This window comes from Myxine glutinosa, chromosome 14, assembly GCF_964187855.1.
Source record: "Myxine glutinosa chromosome 14, kmMyxGlut1.1, whole genome shotgun sequence".
Classification (NCBI taxonomy): Eukaryota; Metazoa; Chordata; class Myxini; order Myxiniformes; family Myxinidae; genus Myxine; species Myxine glutinosa.
In genome coordinates, this window is record NC_136274.1 from 35,595,052 (window position 1) to 35,614,752 (window position 19,701).

A 19,701-nucleotide genomic window follows, 5' to 3' on the forward strand; every position below is an offset into this window, starting at 1 on the left:
TCTTCGTATTTGCATCTTCGATGGAAGGAGCCAGAGCCTGGCCAGAAATCGCTCTTAGGATTTGGTCATGGCGCCAGTTGTATCTTCCATTTTGGAGTGAGTAGCTGCACCCATTTAAGATGTGGAGCAGTGTGCAATGGTGATGATGGCACAGTTGACATAGTGCAAGGTTGGTTTTGTCCCAGCCAACCTAAGATCTCTTCCAATCTTAGGTTGGCTGGGGAAGAGAGTTGGTCGTGGATAGCGTCGATGTGGAATGACAGCAGTTCTGGTGTCCATACATAGAGGAGTTTCTTCCATGATGTATCGGTCTGTATGGCAGAATCCCATCTCAACCACTGTCGTTGTTTAGCAAATCCATACAGGTAGACCAACATGTCTTCCTCGTCGATATCCTTTACCAAATTAGAAAGGCATTTCCTGTGTTCTCTTCTGGTCATGTCTCTTATCAGCTTTTGATTTTTCCTGCAGCCGAAGCCTGCTCGGTGAGTTTGACCTCTGCACATCTCATTCAGGATATGGTGTTGCTCCTTCCATTCTAACTCTTTCACACCATTCCACCTAGCCTTGTTGTACACCGCACCTTTCCTATGCCATCTCCAGGCGCTGCATAAAGTCATTGCCGGGCACCGAAGGGGGCTCGGCAGTGACGCACGCTCAAAGGGAGTACTCAGTTTTCACTCTGGTTGTTTTCTTGCTGTACATCGATCCTTTCCTGTGCCATCTCCAGGCATTGCAAAACGTCATTGCCGGGCACCGAAGGGGGCTCGGCAGTGACGCACGCCGAAAGGGAGTACTCAGTTTTCACTCTGGTTGTTTGTTTGTTTGTTTTCCCAGGCGATATCTCAGCCATTCTTTGAGCTAGGAAGCTGAAATTATCGGCACAATAGTGAGCAAGTCCTTTGCCAAAAACGTCATTTTTTTGTTTTTTGATCAATCAATTAATTGAGGAGTTATTTAATTATTAGCGATTAATTAAGTACTTATATATTTCCTTTCTCTTCTGGACATTATCTCTGTTACCTTTTGAGCGAGGAAGCTGATATTTGGACATGCCGATGACCAGGTGATTTGGCTGCAAAGGATATTTTTGATTTATTGATTAATCAATTAATTCATTAAGCGATTGATTATTTAATTATTCGATTAATGACTTTTTTTTTTTTTTTTAAAGTTACAGATTCTGATGAAATGGTGGTGGTTTATGTATTCTATTAGCCAATTGATTAACTATTTAATTTTTTAATGATTATTATTTATTTATTTTCATTATTAATCATTTATTTATTTTCTTTCTCATCTGGGCAATATCTCAGGCACCTTTTGAGCTAGGAAGCTAATATTTGGACATGACAGTGACCAGGTGGTGTGGCCATCAAGGATATTTTTGATTTATTGATTAATCATTTCATTGATTAATTATTTATTGATTAATCAATTAATTTTATTTATTTATTATTAATTACTTATTTAATTAAATTTCTAAAAGATACATCTTCGGAGGAAGCACTGGTGGTTTAGTTATGCTATTAGCCAATTGATTAAGAAAATATTTTGTGAAATTTTTTTATTGATTTTAATTATACAATTAATCAATCAATTATTGTACACCTCTCCCTCCCAATGCACTCTCTATTAGCTGCACTGCGGTGGCGCCCCGGCAATGCCGCGCTGTAGGATATTTAATTATTTGGCATGGGGGCGGTGTACTTTGAATGAATCTTTACTTGTTTGTTTTCTTGTTTTCTTTCTTGTTTGTCCGGGCGATATCTCAGCCATCCTTCGAGCTAGGAAGCTGATATTTCGGCACAATAGTGAGCAAGTACTTTGTCAAAAACTATATTTTTTGTTTTTTGATTAATGAATTAATTGGGGAATTATTTAATTATTAGCGATTAATTAAGTACTTATTTAATTAATTAAATTTACTTTCTCTTCTGACCATTAACTCAGGCACCTTTTGAGTTAGGAAGCTGATATTTGGACATGCCAATGACCAGGTGATTTGGCTGCAAAGGCTATTTTTTATTTATTAATTAATCAATTAATCAATTAATCGATTAATTATTTAATTATTCGATTAATGACGATTTTTTTTTTTAGGTTACAGATTCTGATGAAATGGTGGTGTTCTATGACCGAATCGATTAATAATTTAATTTTTTAATGATTATATTTTATTTTTGTTTCATTATTAATCATTTATTTATTTTCTTTCTCATTTGGCCAATATCTCAGGCACCTTTTGAGCTAGGAAGCTAATATCTGGACATGACAGTGACCAAGCGATGTGGCTATCAAGGATATTTTTGATTTATTGATTAATCATTTAATCGATTATTTATTGATTAATCAATTAATTAATTATTTTTTTATTAATGACTTATTTCATTAAAATTTTAAAAGATACATCTTCGGATGAAGCACTGGTGGTTTAGTTATGCTATTAGCCAATTGATTAAGAAAATATTTTGTGATAATCTTTTATTGATTTTAATTATACAATTAATCAATCAATTATTGTACACCTCTCCCTCCAAATGCAGCCTCTATGAGCTGCACTGCGGTATTGCCGGGCGCTGGAGGTGCCCCGGCAATGCCGCGCTGTAGGATATTTAATTATTTGGCATGGGAGCGGTGTACTTTGAATGTATCTGCACTTGCGCTCTCTGTACAGTGCTTGGGTCTTTCCATTCCTGGGGTGTTTGTTAAGGGTTAAGGTGGTACTTGGTGACCTGCATACATTTCACGGAGGTGATAAGCCTTTTCAGTTGAAGACCACCGTACCTTTTTTCTGGTTCTGTACAGGGCACTGTTGGAAGTACATCTGCTTACTCCTGCCTACCTTTTCAGGTACTTGGTGCAGGTTGCCTCTTGTCTCTCAATGTTAGATATTGGGAAGTTGTTGATGGTGAAAGCCCAGGTCATTTTTGGCACAATTGCATTGTTGTATATGCACATCCTAATGATTCCAAACAGATTGCTTTTCTCTGTTGTTTGTAACATTGCAACCAGCTTCATCTTGACCATTTCTCTGATGTTATCATCTTTCAAATCTCCTTTTTTTTTACCAACTTGGTAAAAAAAAATTTGAACAACACAGAAATTCAATTTTGAAAATCCCGATACATATTGTGGTGCCGAAGCATCAAATAATACATTCTGGTTACTCTGGGTATGCATTCTGTGCATCCATCTCAGAACACTGTCTGGACTATAGTACCCACACTGGCAGCCTCATTAGATTCATTCCCACAAGAGATACAGCAACGTATTGTCGTGGAAATGACTTAGGGGTTAATACATGCTTAATATAGTGTAGGAGTGTAGTTATTTCCTTATTGAGTGTTTGTAATAAGCTAAAATGGAATTAAATGTCATATTAGATATGCATCACTGTTATCTTGAGATAGGCGACATCCATGCCACCCCATTTTGACCTTTCTTGGCCTCTGTCATCGAAGGTGGACAGAGGTTATTATTCGCCGACCCTGTTTGTCTGTTTGTCTGTGAGCAGGATATCTCAAAAAGTTATAGATGGATTCGAAAGAAATTTGACGGACAGGTTGGGTGTGTGACAAGGACGATTGATTAGATTTTGGAGAAGTCCCGGATGCAGATATTAGAAATTTTTAAGTGATTCTTCACAATAGGTAGATTTACAATGACGTCACATATTCCGTAGCGTCTGCAGACGCCGCCATCTTAGAGGTAACAACCAGTGTAAACAATAGAGCGATAGCATGGATTGTAACACCCGAGTGATTTTCAATGCTTTTAGTTCACCAAGCCTACAATAGATGTTGATCTGACTGTGATCAGCACAATGGTTATTAACAGGTGTGCAGTCTTTGAATGTTCAAACCGATCAAATAGGGCCAATAAGTTGTTTCTGGCTCGTCTACGACAAAGTTGACGAAAGCAGTTCAAGCCATAACGATGTCGTTCAGTCAGTCAGACAGACAGATTAACACTTTTACTTTTTTCCCTACTCCTCCGAGGCAGGTCAACGGATCGTTTTGGAACTTGGCATGAAGATTCATGACATCAATGTGCAAAAGGTAATGGAGCCATTTTTCTATCCAGGTGGTGAGATAGTTATCTAATTAACTCAAAATGTAATCTATGTTTGTATGTCCATCACATATCGTGAGATTCCATCATCTCACGAGATCTTTTGTCTCGTTGTTTAGTTTAAAACTCTTAATTTAACCTCTTAATTTAATGTGATCTTAATCATAATTTCATTTAACCTCTTGATCAAAATTTAACCCCTTTAAAACCATTAAAACCCCTTTAGACATTTTAGACCCGTTAAACTACTCATACCCCTAGACCCTTTAGACCTGTCTGTCTGTTTGTTTGTCCGCACAGAGCGTGAGGATGCTTTTCTCTGCAACTGTTGGTCTGATTGCCAATACATTTTCACCATAGGAGTGCCTCCTCCTGTATAATTTTTAAATGATAATTATGACGTCATACGTCACGTGGTATGGGCGCTATCTTGGGAAAACCGAAAAACTTTGCACCTCTATATCTTCGAAACCACTCCATGGAAAAAAATCGAAACATGGCTCATTGTCAAGTACTCCCCGTGAGGACCAACATATTGTTACAGACGCGGTTTTGGATGTTAGTTAACCGAGCGGTTTGGTATGACCGCGTCTGCACAGTTTACCCGATTACACTCGAACGTTGGCCAAATCGCGCTATGCTAAATCAATTAAGGAAAAGGACACAACGGCTGGGATTAATGACACGACACCAGGGGTACAGTTCTCAAGACCTCCGGAGGAGGATATAATATTTGTATGCAGAACGTTTTAGATTACACCGACAAGAGGTACAGCATAGAAAGGTGGGCACTTAAATACGGTCTTATCTTAGCCCCGACAGACCACAGATAAACGGGACAAGACTGACTCACACAGGGATTGATGGCAGGGGAGGGCAGGTAGTCGATGGCTCAAGGTGCACCTTGGCTCAGGGGCAGAATCGACCCGGTCCGGTCCAAAGAGGCGGGAGGTATCCAGCGCTTGGAGGTGACGTTCTTTCTCCAAGCTGGGGGCGCATCTCCCGTCACCTCCGGTAAGTGGCTGCGTATATCCAGCGGGGAGTGACACGCCCTCGGCTCGTTAGCTCCGCCCCAGATGGAATCGGTCCGCCGCTTCTTATTGGGTGCGGGGGGTTACCGGGCTCCGCCCTTGACGAGGAGCTGACAGTCAGCCCCTGCGTGGTAACCCCGTCGGAGCTCATGGGCAATGGCGGCTAACCAAGCCGGAGTGAGGACGCCCACTCCCCGCACCGCCGCCGCGCCGCCCCCGCTGTGGTTGTAGTTGTTGTTGTTGTTGTAGTTCCATGAGATGATGGGAGGATGCGGAGATGAGGTTGTGGGGAGGTATTGGGAGGTCCTAAACTCACTACTGGTGCCATACAATCACATTCTGGTGCAACGAAGAGTCAGAATTAATGGAAACGAGTCCTTAACTGACATAGCCTAAGAATAACTAGCAAGATGTCCTATAGTTGTCTACGTGAGATGCGGTGAACCTGGGCACGACATTTAATGGGGGAAAAAGGGGAAGGTCGGTTCTACAGAGTGTTGTTTACAGACAATGGGACTAGGGAATGGGGGATTGGGGATAGTTGGGGAGTATTGGGGAAATAGGGGAATATTTACAAGCGGATATGGATGGAGGCCAAATCCCATATCCGCAACATTGCACCCTTCTCTACCTCAGGGCGTCCCGACCCGATAAATCTTTACCTACTTTAGTGTGGCACTCAGATGTAGTTCCCTCTACTATTAACTCTACCCTGAGTGCGACAGTTTTACAGATGTTCACAATTGAGTAAATATGTCCCCCTGCGACGTTGCACCCTTCTCCTCACAGAAACACACCCACAGGATAACCGAATCGCGGAAAGAATTCTCAAACTAAACATACAGCCGGTAGGGAGCATTATTTATACAAGACTACACTGATATTTACACTACGATCCAGGACCTGTTTTTGGAGGAACACATGCAGATGTTATGCATAGAGAGAGCACGCATGCCAGCATCGATACACCAACCCACGAGTGCTCTGTGGCCTTACGGCCTTTAATAATGTGCAGAGCACCCCATCCAAGCACCAAAAGCACCACCCCATCACACAGTCAGCACCATCCGGTGCACCAATAAAGTGTTTATAGTCACCGGTGGTGTCGCAGCCGGCCGATGTTCTGCCGCTGGTCTTGCCTTCTTGAAGCACTTGGTGTTCTGGGTTCCTTCAAAAATAAAGAAAGGCGCCAACCGCGTCCATTTCTTTATTGTGGCCGTCAGGGGGCCAACTAAAAGTGGTTCACCTGTATGGCATAGGTGCCACGTTGACCCATAGGTCCATCCACGGGTGGTGCTTGCCCGCAAGAGAACTGCGGTCCATGGTGGGCGGCCACAAAAATTGCGGTCCATATGGTGTATCGATCCCGGCAGCAAGCAGCGAAAGTGCAGGCCCACAACTGCGGAGCCAGCACCTCTCTCTCCTCTCTCTCTGCCCCAAAGCCAGATCCTCGGAGGTGGCAGACAAAAGAAGAAGACAAGTGAGTAAGGTGGTAAGGGCGCAAAAGTGCACGCAACATTAGGTAATGCACACTAGGGGCACATGGGAACCAGGTGAGACAGGTACGTTCCTACCGTACGCCCCCCCCCCCCCCCACCAGGTAACCTACATTGCCCCTCCCTTACCCCTTACTGTATCCACAAAACACAACACTACCCATAAACATCTACTTTACAAATCAACAAACGTCCCTACTGTCTTCCCCGTTCCTCCCATAAACCAAATTCGTCTTCTCTCCCTCCTAACCAATCAAATTTGCCATTTCCAACTCTCATCAAAATTTGCCATCTCCAATTCAACATCAAAATTTGCCATCACCAATTCATCATCAGTCCCTCCTAAGGAGGGAGAGATGGAATCACCCCAATGTCTCATCCACGTCGTGATGCGTCTCACAAATCCAACAGCAATTCTCCTTTCCTGCACACAGAACAAAGAAAACACAGGTGTGGAGTCATCATCACCACAGGTAAGTGGCTGCGTATGGTGCGACAGGTTCATCAATCCTAACTATTTCCTAAATGACTTTAACAACTTTACATTACCCGGGGTCTTTCTCCTGCCAAACCATTGGCCCTCTTACACTATGGGTTCTAAAAACCAATTCCCATTGACCAAACTGTGGTGCTTTTCAATTTGGGGTCTCACTCCCCCGATTCATCTCCCGGTGCCCTCGCACAATTTCTGGGCCGCGACGTGTAGCTCTCCCCGCAGGTCTACCCACCTGCACACCTCCACCACTGCAGTTGCCTCCGAGCTTACCTGCTCCTTACCCTAACCTAACTACCTGGGGAAGGCCCTCTGGCGCTCTCCCCACTCGGTGCCCTCTCTGGCACTGGGCTACCCGGGTCCGTCCTCCGGATCCTCGGGCCCCACTGACACTAACGGCTCCCAGAGCCCACCTGCGGCCTCACCTGGCCGACATCCTCACAGTGGTGGAGTGCCCAACCAACTACACACACTAACAGGCTACACGCCCAGCCATTTCCACAACACTAATGCACCCATCCGCAATACCATTCTGCAACCGCACCACAAATGCCAATATCCAACCACAATTTACCTATACCCTCTACCTAACACTTACACTACCCGCCCCGGGTACTCGTGAAAGGGGTCCACTCTTCCCCCATCCACACCTTCGCACCATGCACACCACTCCGTACCACTTACTCCAACTCTCTCCACACCACTCATTCCAATACTCCATGTATTCCACACACCTGTACTTGCACACCTGTGCTCTCACTCTTGGTGCCGCCTGCACCCTTCTCTCCCCAAGCGCATTCGCGCTGATCCACACACTCACTACTCATACACTGCTCCACACACCTGTCCAGTTGCACACCTGTGCAATCACACCTGTTCAATTCTCACACACACGGCATAATCTCAGCTAACTACTCCCTTCTGAAACTTGCGCTTCCCAGTCGTCCCTTTTAACTATTGCGCTCCCTCGTCATTATAATCCACACTAATCTACCTGCGTCCCCACTACAGGTATCAGTCACTATCTAACCTTAACGTCACCTAATGTCATCTTCTAGGGCCCTATCAATATCCTAACCCACCCGGGCTAGTTTTCACTGCCACACACCCCATAAACTATAGCGCATTTGCCCCACTTTTGTGAGGGATGACAGAGTTGCCATCCCACCACATCGGGCATCTCCCACTACCAATTTTGCACATCAAATTTCAACAAATCAAAAATTTGCCAATCACTACCCATCATCTGCCAATCATTACTGCCACTCCTTTGCCAATCATCAAATTTTGTTTTTCTCTAATTTTGGGGCCAAAACACTATCCTCATCACACAGTCTACTCACTAATGCCTCTCGGTGCGCCAATTCCTGTCCAAAGCCCGGCTTCGTAAAGCCGAGCAATGAATGCGGGTTGTTTGGTGCCAGCGGCTGGATGCGTCCGGCACTCGGTGCAGGGACGGGGGCTTACCCGGGCCGAGATCCCACGCACCACCTCGGCGTGGAGCCATCCAATGTCCCGATCTCGACCTGCCGGCACGTCTCAATAGAAAGTGGTCGCCATGACGACCCTTCCTATCGGGCCGCCCGCTCCGCCTAGTGGAGCCCGGACGCGGCCGTCCCACGCGAGGCCCAGCGTGGATCGTGCACGGCGGTCCTTTCGAACCCGCCGTGGCTCGGATCCCGGCTGGTTCTCGCGGCACGCAAAGCCCGACGCGCACCGAGGGCCCGATTCGGCTATAAGTCGTTCTAACCTTTAACCCGGTCACCGTCGATGCTTCACCTGGACGCTTACATGCATACGCTACCCCTTTCTTGCTCATACATGCAGCTGTTCCCATTCTCCTCGTACCTTTCCTTACACACCTCGGTACACTCATTCCGCTCACAGCCTTGGTCACACACCTAACCACCGAACACCTCGGCACACATTCGTCGCTCGCACACCTCACCAACACACCTCTTCACGCCCCCTCCTCAGTCACCTCCTCTGTGACAATCACAGGTGTGCCTCACTCGCACACCCAACCACGTGCCTCACTACCAATTCCAGCGTGCATTCCCACTCACGCTCTACCATTCCAGGTGTGCATCCTTCCATTCCAGGTGTGCATCCTTCCATTCCAGGTGTACATCCTCGCTCACCTGTCACAACCAACTCACGCTCCTTGTCACTCTCACTACTCTCACCTCCATTCTTGACAGCGCACTCACCCTTACTCTTGACAGCGCACTCTTTCCTCATGCACCCGTCCGTTACACACCTCTCTCGCACACACTCTCCCGTCACACCCTCTGTAACACTCACCACAGGCGTGCATTCTTCCTTGCCTTTGACAGCGCACTCTTTCCCCATGCACCTGTCCGTCACACACCTTTCTCACGCACACTTGCGCACACTCTCCCGTCACACCCTCTGTAACACTTACCACACCGCGCTTCCATGTGCTCCCTCGCACACGCGCTACGACCGACTCACTCTCGCCAGCACCCTCACTCCTTGGCACGCACTTTTTCCTCACACACCCCAGAGTCGGACTTTCTCGCACACCTCCTTTTTCGCACACCAGACCTGTCGCACACTTCACCAACGGCCTCTCACGAACACCCGGGTCCATCTCGACCCCCAAGCTTCTTAAATCCCCTGGCGCATCATACGCACGACCATATTGGTCACCACTTACACCGGGTCCTCTTTCTCTTCGCTTCTCCTCCATCACCTGCGAATCCCTCATCCGGTTAATGAGCACATCATCACGATCCAAACACAGACTTTGGTCCAAATCTTTTATCTCCTCTTTTATCTCTTTCTTATCCCCTCTCCGTCGCTTCTTAATTTCGCTCACCCCTTCTTCCACTTCTTCTAATTTCTGCTTCACCTCTTTTATTCCCCGGTACGTCTCCTCAAGTTCGTCCTCTAAGGCTACCTTGACCGTTTCCATGTGCGTCCTCACCTGCCGGTCCTTCGTCTCCATTACCTCTATCACCTCGTCCAACCTCGTTGTCAGTCCCTCACGTACCATCTGACATTCCCTCTTCGTCGCTACCAAGTCATTTTTTAGGTCATTTTGTGTCGCTTTTAACCCTCCTATTACCGCTGTGTTCTTTTTTACCTGGTCCGTTAGTTCTTTTTGTCCCTCTGTCAGTTGTTCTACTTCCTGCGTCAGGTCCTCTATGCCCCCTTGTAACTTTACAGTCCCCTTTCTCACCTCCTTCTCCATGTGCTCCTTACAGTGCCTCACCTCCTCGCGCACTCCTCCGACCTCCTCACTCACCCCTCTTCTGATCTCTTCTCCCATCACTTGCATCTCCTGCCCAGATGCCACCCTCATCTGCTCCATTTCCTCCCTGTGAGCATCCAGTTTGGTTTCTACCCCCATTCTAACCCCCTCTATCTGCTGCCCCATTTGTTTAACTTCCCTTTCCGCTTGGTCCCTCATGTCCCTCAATTTGCCTTCCATCCTGTTTTCTAACCCCTCTAACCCCTTTTTCATCCCTTCCATTTGATTCTCCTGAACGGCCATTCTGTTTTCTACCCCCATTAACCCCTCCTGTATTTCCCCTAATCTACTGTCTAATCCCTCACCGGTACCCCTCGCTTCGTCCCTCATTACCCCCATTTGCTCACTCTGAGCCTCCATCCGGTTCCCCATTACCCCTAATTGGTTTCCCATTACCCCCAATTGCTCACTCTGAGCCCTCATTTCCTCCCTCATTTTCTCGCTATTCTGGGCCATAAGGGCCTTCATTTGTATGAAAAAAAGGTCCAAATCTACCAGCGGCGCTACTACGGTCGCGGGCGTGGACGCCGTGGCCATGTGCGAGGCGCCATTTTGCGCGCCCGTAACCTCGTGCGCGACGACGCTATTTTGCGACCCTGCTACCCTCACTGCTTCGCTCTCCTCATGTCCCTCATTTTGGTCCTGGATCGACCCTGCCTCACTCTCCTCTACCGGAACCCAGCCGTCTTGGTCTGCCATAGCGCGACTTTCAAAATTCGGGTTTTTATTTTTTTTTGTAAAACACAATCAAATTTCGCCGTTATAATTTCGAGCGCGTGAAACGCGCTCCGGATCGAATCCCACTTCCCGACACCAAATGTTACAGACGCGGTTTTGGATGTTAGTTTACCGAGCGGTTTGGTATGACCGCGTCTGCACAGTTTACCCGATTACACTCGAACGTTGGCCAAATCGCGCTATGCTAAATCAATTAAGGAAAAGGACACAACGGCTGGGATTAATGACACGACACCAGGGGTACAGTTCTCAAGACCTCCGGAGGAGGATATAATATTTGTATGCAGAACGTTTTAGATTACACCGACAAGAGGTACAGCATAGAAAGGTGGGCACTTAAATACGGTCTTATCTTAGCCCCGACAGACCACAGATAAACGGGACAAGACTGACTCACACAGGGATTGATGGCAGGGGAGGGCAGGTAGTCGATGGCTCAAGGTGCACCTTGGCTCAGGGGCAGAATCGACCCGGTCCGGTCCAAAGAGGCGGGAGGTATCCAGCGCTTGGAGGTGACGTTCTTTCTCCAAGCTGGGGGCGCATCTCCCGTCACCTCCGGTAAGTGGCTGCGTATATCCAGCGGGGAGTGACACGCCCTCGGCTCGTTAGCTCCGCCCCAGATGGAATCGGTCCGCCGCTTCTTATTGGGTGCGGGGGGTTACCGGGCTCCGCCCTTGACGAGGAGCTGACAGTCAGCCCCTACGTGGTAACCCCATCGGAGCTCATGGGCAATGGCGGCTAACCAAGCCGGAGTGAGAACGCCCACTCCCCGCACCGCCGCCGCGCCGCCCCCGCTGTGGTTGTAGTTGTTGTTGTTGTTGTAGTTCCATGAGATGATGGGAGGATGCGGAGATGAGGTTGTGGGGAGGTATTGGGAGGTCCTAAACTCACTACTGGTGCCATACAATCACATTCTGGTGCAACGAAGAGTCAGAATTAATGGAAACGAGTCCTTAACTGACATAGCCTAAGAATAACTAGCAAGATGTCCTATAGTTGTCTACGTGAGATGCGGTGAACCTGGGCACGACATTTAATGGGGGAAAAAGGGGAAGGTCGGTTCTACAGAGTGTTGTTTACAGACAATGGGACTAGGGGAATGGGGGATTGGGGATAGTTGGGGAGTATTGGGGAAATAGGGGAATATTTACAAGCGGATATGGATGGAGGCCAATGTTCATGATGATGGCATCTGTGCCTTCATTATGGCATCATAACTAGATGAGTAGAACGCTTTATCTGATCAGTTTGAAATTTATTGAGCATGATCGACACAAAAATTGTATGGAAGACTTAAATCGATGACGTCTTTGGTTACATGATTTGGCAGCCATATTGGATTGAACATAAATCTATGTCGTCAATAAACCAAACAAACACAGCAGCTAACTAGATGGTATTCATAGAATACTTACCATGTGCAGTCAACTTGGTGCGAGCCAACTCATCTGTTTTTGAACGTTTTTTTTTCTTTGATCCAATATGTCTGCCAGACCACGTGAGCGATGACATCATAAATTTATAATCTTTAATATAATTGTTGCAGAGATCACGCTCAATAAATTTCAAACTGATCAGACAAGCGTTGTCCCTGTCGAATTATGACGTCATAATTATGGTACCAATGACGTCATCATTGACAACACCTATTCCACATACCAAGTTCTTTACAATGAGCCACGTTTCAATTTTTCCCATATAGCGGTTTCGGAGATATAGAGGTGCAACGTTTTTCGTTTTTTTCCAAGATGGCGGCCGAACCATCTGACCGATGACGTCATCATCATTTTTTTCTCCACCAGTTTATGCGACATGACGCTCAAGAAATTTCATCTTGATTGGATGAAGTTTTGTACTTGTCTAATTATCGAATTATGATGTCATAATGGAGGTCTTGGGCCAAGAGAGTTAAAAATTGGGCACAGTCTATTCCAGGGCAAGAAAAATACATGTGTAATGTATGGTGATTCTATGTGCAAGGGTGTAGATGTAGTACTGCGCACAGACAGACAAAGAGATGAAAATTCGGTCAGACCGAGGACTTGCTGGAATGTACTTTTTTTATCGGCCATTTTGGACAAATATGGCGGCCGAACCATGTGACCGATAACGTCATCATTATTTGTTTTCGAAACTAATTTATTCCTAGATTATGCTCAAGAAATTTGATCTTGATCAGATGAAGTTTTGTACTTGTTGAATTATCGAATTATGACGAGGCCTTGGGCCGAGAGAGTTAAAAATTGGGCACAGTCTATTCCAGGGAAAGACAAATATGTGTGTAAAGTTTGGCGATTCTATGTGCAACGGTGTCGACGTAGTACTCACACGCACAATGCGCACAAAACAGACAGACAGACAAACAGACAGACAGAGAGACAAACCAACCAACCAACATACTTGTGTATGGTACTAACATCTCAATCCTTTCCTTTCCGGCAAGTAACAAACGGACTCAAATGTAATACCCTCTCCTCAGGCGAGGGTAACAAGCAAAATGCGGAGCAGGCACTCTGCTGAGGCTTGGATCAAAGGGCAACATCAGCTGTCTGTTAAATATTGCACGCACCCGATCAAACCGAAGTTGCCCACCAACATCCTTAAACTCCAGTCTTTCCTCGTCATTCAGCAGAGGAGTTGAAACTTCTGGCAAACCTCACGTCCGACTTTGAGCTGGGAATGTCAAAAAATCAGCATGCATAGTGTGTCCCATAAAAAGGCACACAGTTTTAAAAGGTTATAATGTGGTGGACACAAAAGCCCACTGGCGTGGTGACATCATTCCACGCACGAAGTGGGCGGTGGCCACGCCCGAGGGGTAGGCGTGGCCTCATGATATACACCGGGCGACCAGCCCGGAGGAGTTCAGTGTAGTCTTACAATAAAGACATTTATATGTTACCGCTTGTCCGCTTCCTCCTTGCTCACAAGCAGCGCGCGTAACGCCGCGCTTTACTGGTGACCCTCGACGTTGGATCTGCCGGAGCGATCCTTCCACACGCGACGCCATCGCCATGGCCGCCTTCGTCAAACTTCCGGAATTTTGGGAGGCTCAGGCCGAAGTCTGGTTCGTCCAGGCCGAAGCCCAATTTCAGCTTCGGTGCCTCACCAACGACGACCTGCGCTACTGCCATGTCGTCGCTTCCCTCGGGCCCGGCACGGCCGCTCGAGTTGTGTCCGTCCTTCGCCACCCACCGGACGGTCACAAGTACGAGGCACTCAAGCGGCTACTCCTAGCCACGTTCGGCCTCACGGACGACGCACGGGCCGATCGCCTCCTGGATCTCCCCGAGCTCGGTGAGACGCGCCCGTCGGTCCGAATGGACCATATGCTGTCACTGTTGGGCGACGAAGCCCCCGGTTCGCTATTCCGGGCGCTTTTCCGTCGCCAACTTCCAGCGCAGGTTCGCCTCGCGTTGGCCGGGACCGGGCTAACGGAACCCCGAGCATTGGCGGCCGAGGCGGACAAGTACTTCGCCGCTTCGGACACGCGGGCGAGCGTTGGCGTGGCCGTCACGGCCTTCGACGCTGATGTTCCACAGCATCATCTTCTACAGCACGCTGATGTTCCACAGCATCATCTTCTACAGCACGCTGATGTTCCACAGCATCATCTTCGACAGCACGCTGATGTTCCACAGCATCATCTTCTACAGCACGCTGATGTTCCACAGCATCATCTTCTACAGCACGCTGTGGTTCAGCAGCATGCTGATACGCACCTCGTGAACGCCGCCACGCCCCGCCCACCGCCGCGGCGAAAACCGCCACCGCGGGGAAACCCGTCGACTCCACCGGCCTGGCGGAGCCAGCCGCGCTCCTCCAGCTCCACCACCTGGTGCTGGTTCCACGCCAAGTTCGGCCACGAAGCTCGGCGGTGTCATCCGCCGTGCTCCTTCAACGGGTCGGGAAACGCCCGGGCCGGCGCTCAATTGTGGCGATGAGCGCCGGCCGTTCGAGCAGCCTGCTGTTCATAACGGACACCTTCTCCGGGCGCCGTTACCTGTGCGACACGGGAGCACAGGTGAGTGTCATTCCCGCCGGCACGTCAGACAAGCACGCCGCGGGTGGGGGCCCCGCGCTGCTTGCCGCGAACGGGACGCCCATCCGTACGTACGGAAAACGCTGCCTCTCTCTGCGGTTTGGAGGGCAGGTTTTCCGATGGACGTTCGTCACCGCCGACGTGCCCATGGCACTGCTTGGCGCGGACTTCCTGTGCGCTAATGGGCTCCTGGTCGACGTCAAGCGCAGACGGCTTGTCCAGGCCGAGACGTTCAGCTCGCTCGCATGTGCGTTGTCCAGCTCAACGAGCGGCTTGCCAAGCGGCTTGCCGAACGATTCGGTTCCGGCCACGTTGGTCTGTACGCTTCCGGCAGCGGACGCATTCACCCGCCTCCTCGCCGGCTTCCCGGCCCTCACGCGGCCCACCTTCTCGGCGGGGGCCGTCAAGCACGGGGTGGCCCATCACATCCCCACCGTCGGGCCACCGGTCTACGCCCGGGCACGCCGCCTCGAGCCGACGAAGCTGGCGGTGGCAAAAGCGGAGTTCGCTACCCTGGAGCGACTCGGCATCGTTCGGCGCTCAGAGAGCGCTTGGGCGTCGCCGCTGCACATCGTGCCGAAGCCCGGCGGGGGATGGCGACCGTGCGGGGACTATCGCCGTCTCAATGACGCCACGACTCCCGACCGCTACCCCGTCCCCCACATTCAGGACTTTTCCGCCCGTTTGGCGGGTAGGTCCTTCTTCTCGAAGGTGGACCTCATACGCGGCTACCATCAGGTCCCCGTCAGGCCGGAGGACGTCCCGAAGACGGCGGTCATCACGCCATTCGGACTCTTCGAGTTCCTGCGCATGCCCTTCGGTCTGAAGAATGCGGCTCAGGCGTTCCAGCGACTGATGGACAGCGTCCTGCGCGACTTGGATTTTGTCTACGTCTACCTGGACGATATCCTCGTCGCCAGCGCGTCCCGCGAAGAGCACCTACGCCACCTCCGCACGCTCTTCGAACGCCTGGGCCAGCATGGCCTGATTGTGAACCCCGCAAAGTGCCGGTTCGGCGCCGCCACAATCGATTTTCTGGGGCACCGTGTCACCAGGCACGGAGCCGTCCCCCTGCCGGCCAAGGTGGAGGCGGTGAAGGGGTTTCCGCGCCCCCGCACGATCAGAGGGCTGCAGGAGTTCCTGGGCATGGTGAACTTTTACCATCGGTTCCTGCCCCGTATCGCCCAGCTCCTGCGCCCCCTGCACGAAGCTCTCCGAGGTAAGCCGGGCAAAGGCGACGTTACCTGGACCGAGCAGATGGACACGGCGTTCACGGGCGCGAAGCTCGCTTTGGCTAACGCCACCATGCTCGCGCACCCGGCGCCCGATGCACCGATCGCCCTCACCACCGATGCCTCGGACTACGCGGTGGGCGCGGTGCACGAGCAATGGGTGCGTGGAGCTTGGCAACCGCTGGCGTTCTTTAGCCGGCAGCTTCGCCCGCCCGAACGCCGTTACAGTACCTTCGACCGCGAGTTGCTCGGACTTCACTTGGCGGTCAGGCACTTCCGCCATCTGCTCGAGGGCCGGGCGTTCACTGCCTTCGTCGACCACAAGCCGCTGATCTTCGCGATGGGCAAGGTCACCGAGCCGTGGTCGGCCCGGCAGCAGCGTCACCTCTCGGCCGTGTCCGAGTACACGACGGACATCCAGCACGTCGCGGGGAAGGACAACCCGGTTGCGGATTGCCTTTCCCGGGCCGTCGCCCACGCAGTCCACCTCGGCATCGACTATGCCCGGATGGCAGCGGACCAGGCCGCTGACCCCGACGTCCAGGCCTTGCGGACCGCCGTCACGGGCCTCCGCGTCACCGAGGTGCCGTTCGACGGCGCGGGCGCGGCCCTCTTGTGCGACGTCTCCCTCGGGCGTCCTCGCCCCATTGTGCCCGCGGGCTGGCAGCGCCAGGTGTTTGACGCCATCCACGGCCTGTCCCACCCGGGCGCGAGGGCCTCCCAAAGGCTGATCGCCGACAAGTTCGTCTGGCATGGCCTCCGGAAGGCCGTCCGCGGCTGGGCCAGGACGTGCCTCGCGTGCCAGCGCGCCAAGGTGCACCGGCACACCCAGGCCCCGTTGGCCCCGTTCACGGTGCCGGAACGCCGGTTTGACCACGTCCACGTGGACCTGGTGGGACCTCTGCCCCCCTCGCGGGGTTTCACCTACGTCCTCACCATGGTGGACCGCACCACCCGGTGGCCGGAGGCCGTGCCCTTGGCGTCGACAACGGCGGCCGATGTCGCGCAGGCTTTCATCGCCACCTGGGTCGCCCGGTTCGGCGCCCCCTCAGACATCTCATCCGACCGCGGCCCCCAGTTCACCTCGGAGCTCTGGGGGGCGGTTGCGCAGGGGCTCGGGGTCCGGCTGCACCGAACCACGGCCTACCACCCCCAGGCTAACGGCCTGTGTGAGCGATTTCACCGCTCATTGAAGGCCGCGCTCCGGGCCACCCTCCGCGACGGCGGCTGGGTCGACAGGCTCCCCTGGGTCCTGCTGGGCCTCCGGACGGCGCCCAAGGAGGACCTGCGCGCATCCGCGGCGGAGTTGGTCTTCGGGCAACCGCTGCGGGTGCCGGGCGAGTTCCTCCCCGACTCCACGGCACCATGGTCCGTGGCACAGCAGCGCTCCGCTCTGCAAGAGACCGCCCAGAGGTTCGCCCCGGTGCCAACGGCATGCCACGGGCACCCACCGACGCACGTCGCCCCGGAGCTTCGCACGGCGGAGTACGTCTTCGTCCGCCACGATGCCCATCGGACACCACTGCGGCCCCCGTACGACGGGCCTTTCCGCGTGCTGGAGACCGGGGCGAAGCACTTCACCCTGGACATCGGCGGTACTCCTGACCGCGTTTCGGTAGACCGCCTCAAGCCGGCCCACCTCGATGTGGACCATCCACCGCCAGTGGCCCGACCCCCACGTCGGGGCCGCCCTCCTGCGGGCGGACCCCCGGCACCGCCCAGCCCCGCCGCCACGGCGCCCCCCGGTCCTGCACCCATCCCAGGGGCAGCCAGGGGCATCCCACCTGGTATCCCTGCACCCCGGACGCCGCCGATCGCCAGGGGGCGCTTCGGCCGGGTCATTCGTCTGCCCCGCAAACTGGCCCTCCAGGTGCGCGGGAATTCTGGGGGGGCGCGTGTGGTGGACACAAAAGCCCACTGGCGTGGTGACATCATTCCACGCACGAAGTGGGCGGTGGCCACGCCCGAGGGGTAGGCGTGGCCTCATGATATACACCGGGCGACCAGCCCGGAGGAGTTCAGTGTAGTCTTACAATAAAGACATTTATATGTTACCGCTTGTCCGCTTCCTCCTTGCTCACAAGCAGCGCGCGTAACGCCGCGCTTTAATAACGCATTTTGATTTTGGTCTGTGAGGACCATGAGCTGGCAGGAGAGCTTGTAGAGGTTTGGGTACTCTCCTTGAAGGTGTCTCACCCGGATTCAAAGGTTGGCCCAGCTGTAAATAAAACTTGCCATTAGGGTTAGGGTTGGCAGGATTAGGGTTGTTAGGGTGGTTAGGGTTAGGGTTAGGGTTAGGGTTAGGGTTAGGGTTAGGGTTAGGGTTAGGGTTAGCGTTAGGGTTAGGGTTAGGCATTAATGTGTTTGTCGTCTGGCTGTCTAATAAGGAGGTTTCTATTTTATCATAATCGAGCAACATCACATCAATGGTGCTCGTAAAATTTTTTTTACCATGATCTCTGGCTCATGGGAAGAGCTCGTACATTATGTCCTTTCATTTCAAACAAGAACAATATGTCTGTTCTCCCATTGAGATGTCAGGTTGGAATGAGTTTGTTGTGTCGGTGAGGGCAGTGTCGTGGATTGGATCAATGTGTTGGGGTTGTCGTGAGTGGATATTGGATTGGCAATGGAATGACGGCTTATTGGTCTCTTCCTGTGTCAATCTTCCTTTACATTGGGGGATACTCCTAGAGTAATTAAATTTGTGTTGTTGACAGCAAATCACCACATACAACCTCAACATACGATTTTTACAAAACATATTGCTCGGTAATGGACAAATAATGAACTCGGTCGAAAACCTCATATTCCCCCTGTTCCAAAGGAAAGAAGCGCAAAAAGGGTCAAGCCCCCAAGGGTGTTGCTGCCCCCTTAGCTGGGCATGTGGATTCAAGTCAACTTTGTGATAGGTTGTAAGAACCCTTTGAAGATTCTTCCAAGAAGAAGAAGAAGTCTCATGAGACAATTAACCCCCTTTTTGTCCATTAATGAGCTCATTAATGACCCCCCTTTCTGGACGATGTCTTATCTGTCCTGCTCCAACTGATGCGGTCATGTGCAGGTGAAACGAGTCCACCACTGTTGGGTGGTGAAGGTTGTGGTTGACGATTATGCCCTGCATGCGTACGTGTGTGTGTGTGTGTGTGTGTGTGTGTGTGTGTGTGTGTATGTGTGTGTGTGCGCGCGCGTGTGTGTGTGTGTGTGTGTGTGTGCTTCCATGTGCGTGTGTGTGTGTGTGTGTGTGTGCGCGTGTGTGTGTGTGTGCTTCCATGTGCATGTGTGTGTGTGTGTGTGTGTATGTGTGCCTGCATGTGT

General features: G+C 51.1%; 1 long non-coding RNA gene across 1 annotated transcript in view; it reads left to right on the plus strand.

The window, feature by feature from the left end:
* The first annotated feature begins 2,722 nt into the window (after positions 1–2,722).
* The window catches only part of LOC144888874 (uncharacterized), a 17,775-nt gene continuing 796 nt past the window's right edge, over positions 2,723–19,701 (plus strand). Inside the window, exons 1-2 of the long non-coding RNA XR_013621439.1 lie at positions 2,723–2,853; positions 4,006–4,061. This is a non-coding gene — a long non-coding RNA (uncharacterized LOC144888874). The remainder of the gene's footprint in view (positions 2,854–4,005; positions 4,062–19,701) is intronic.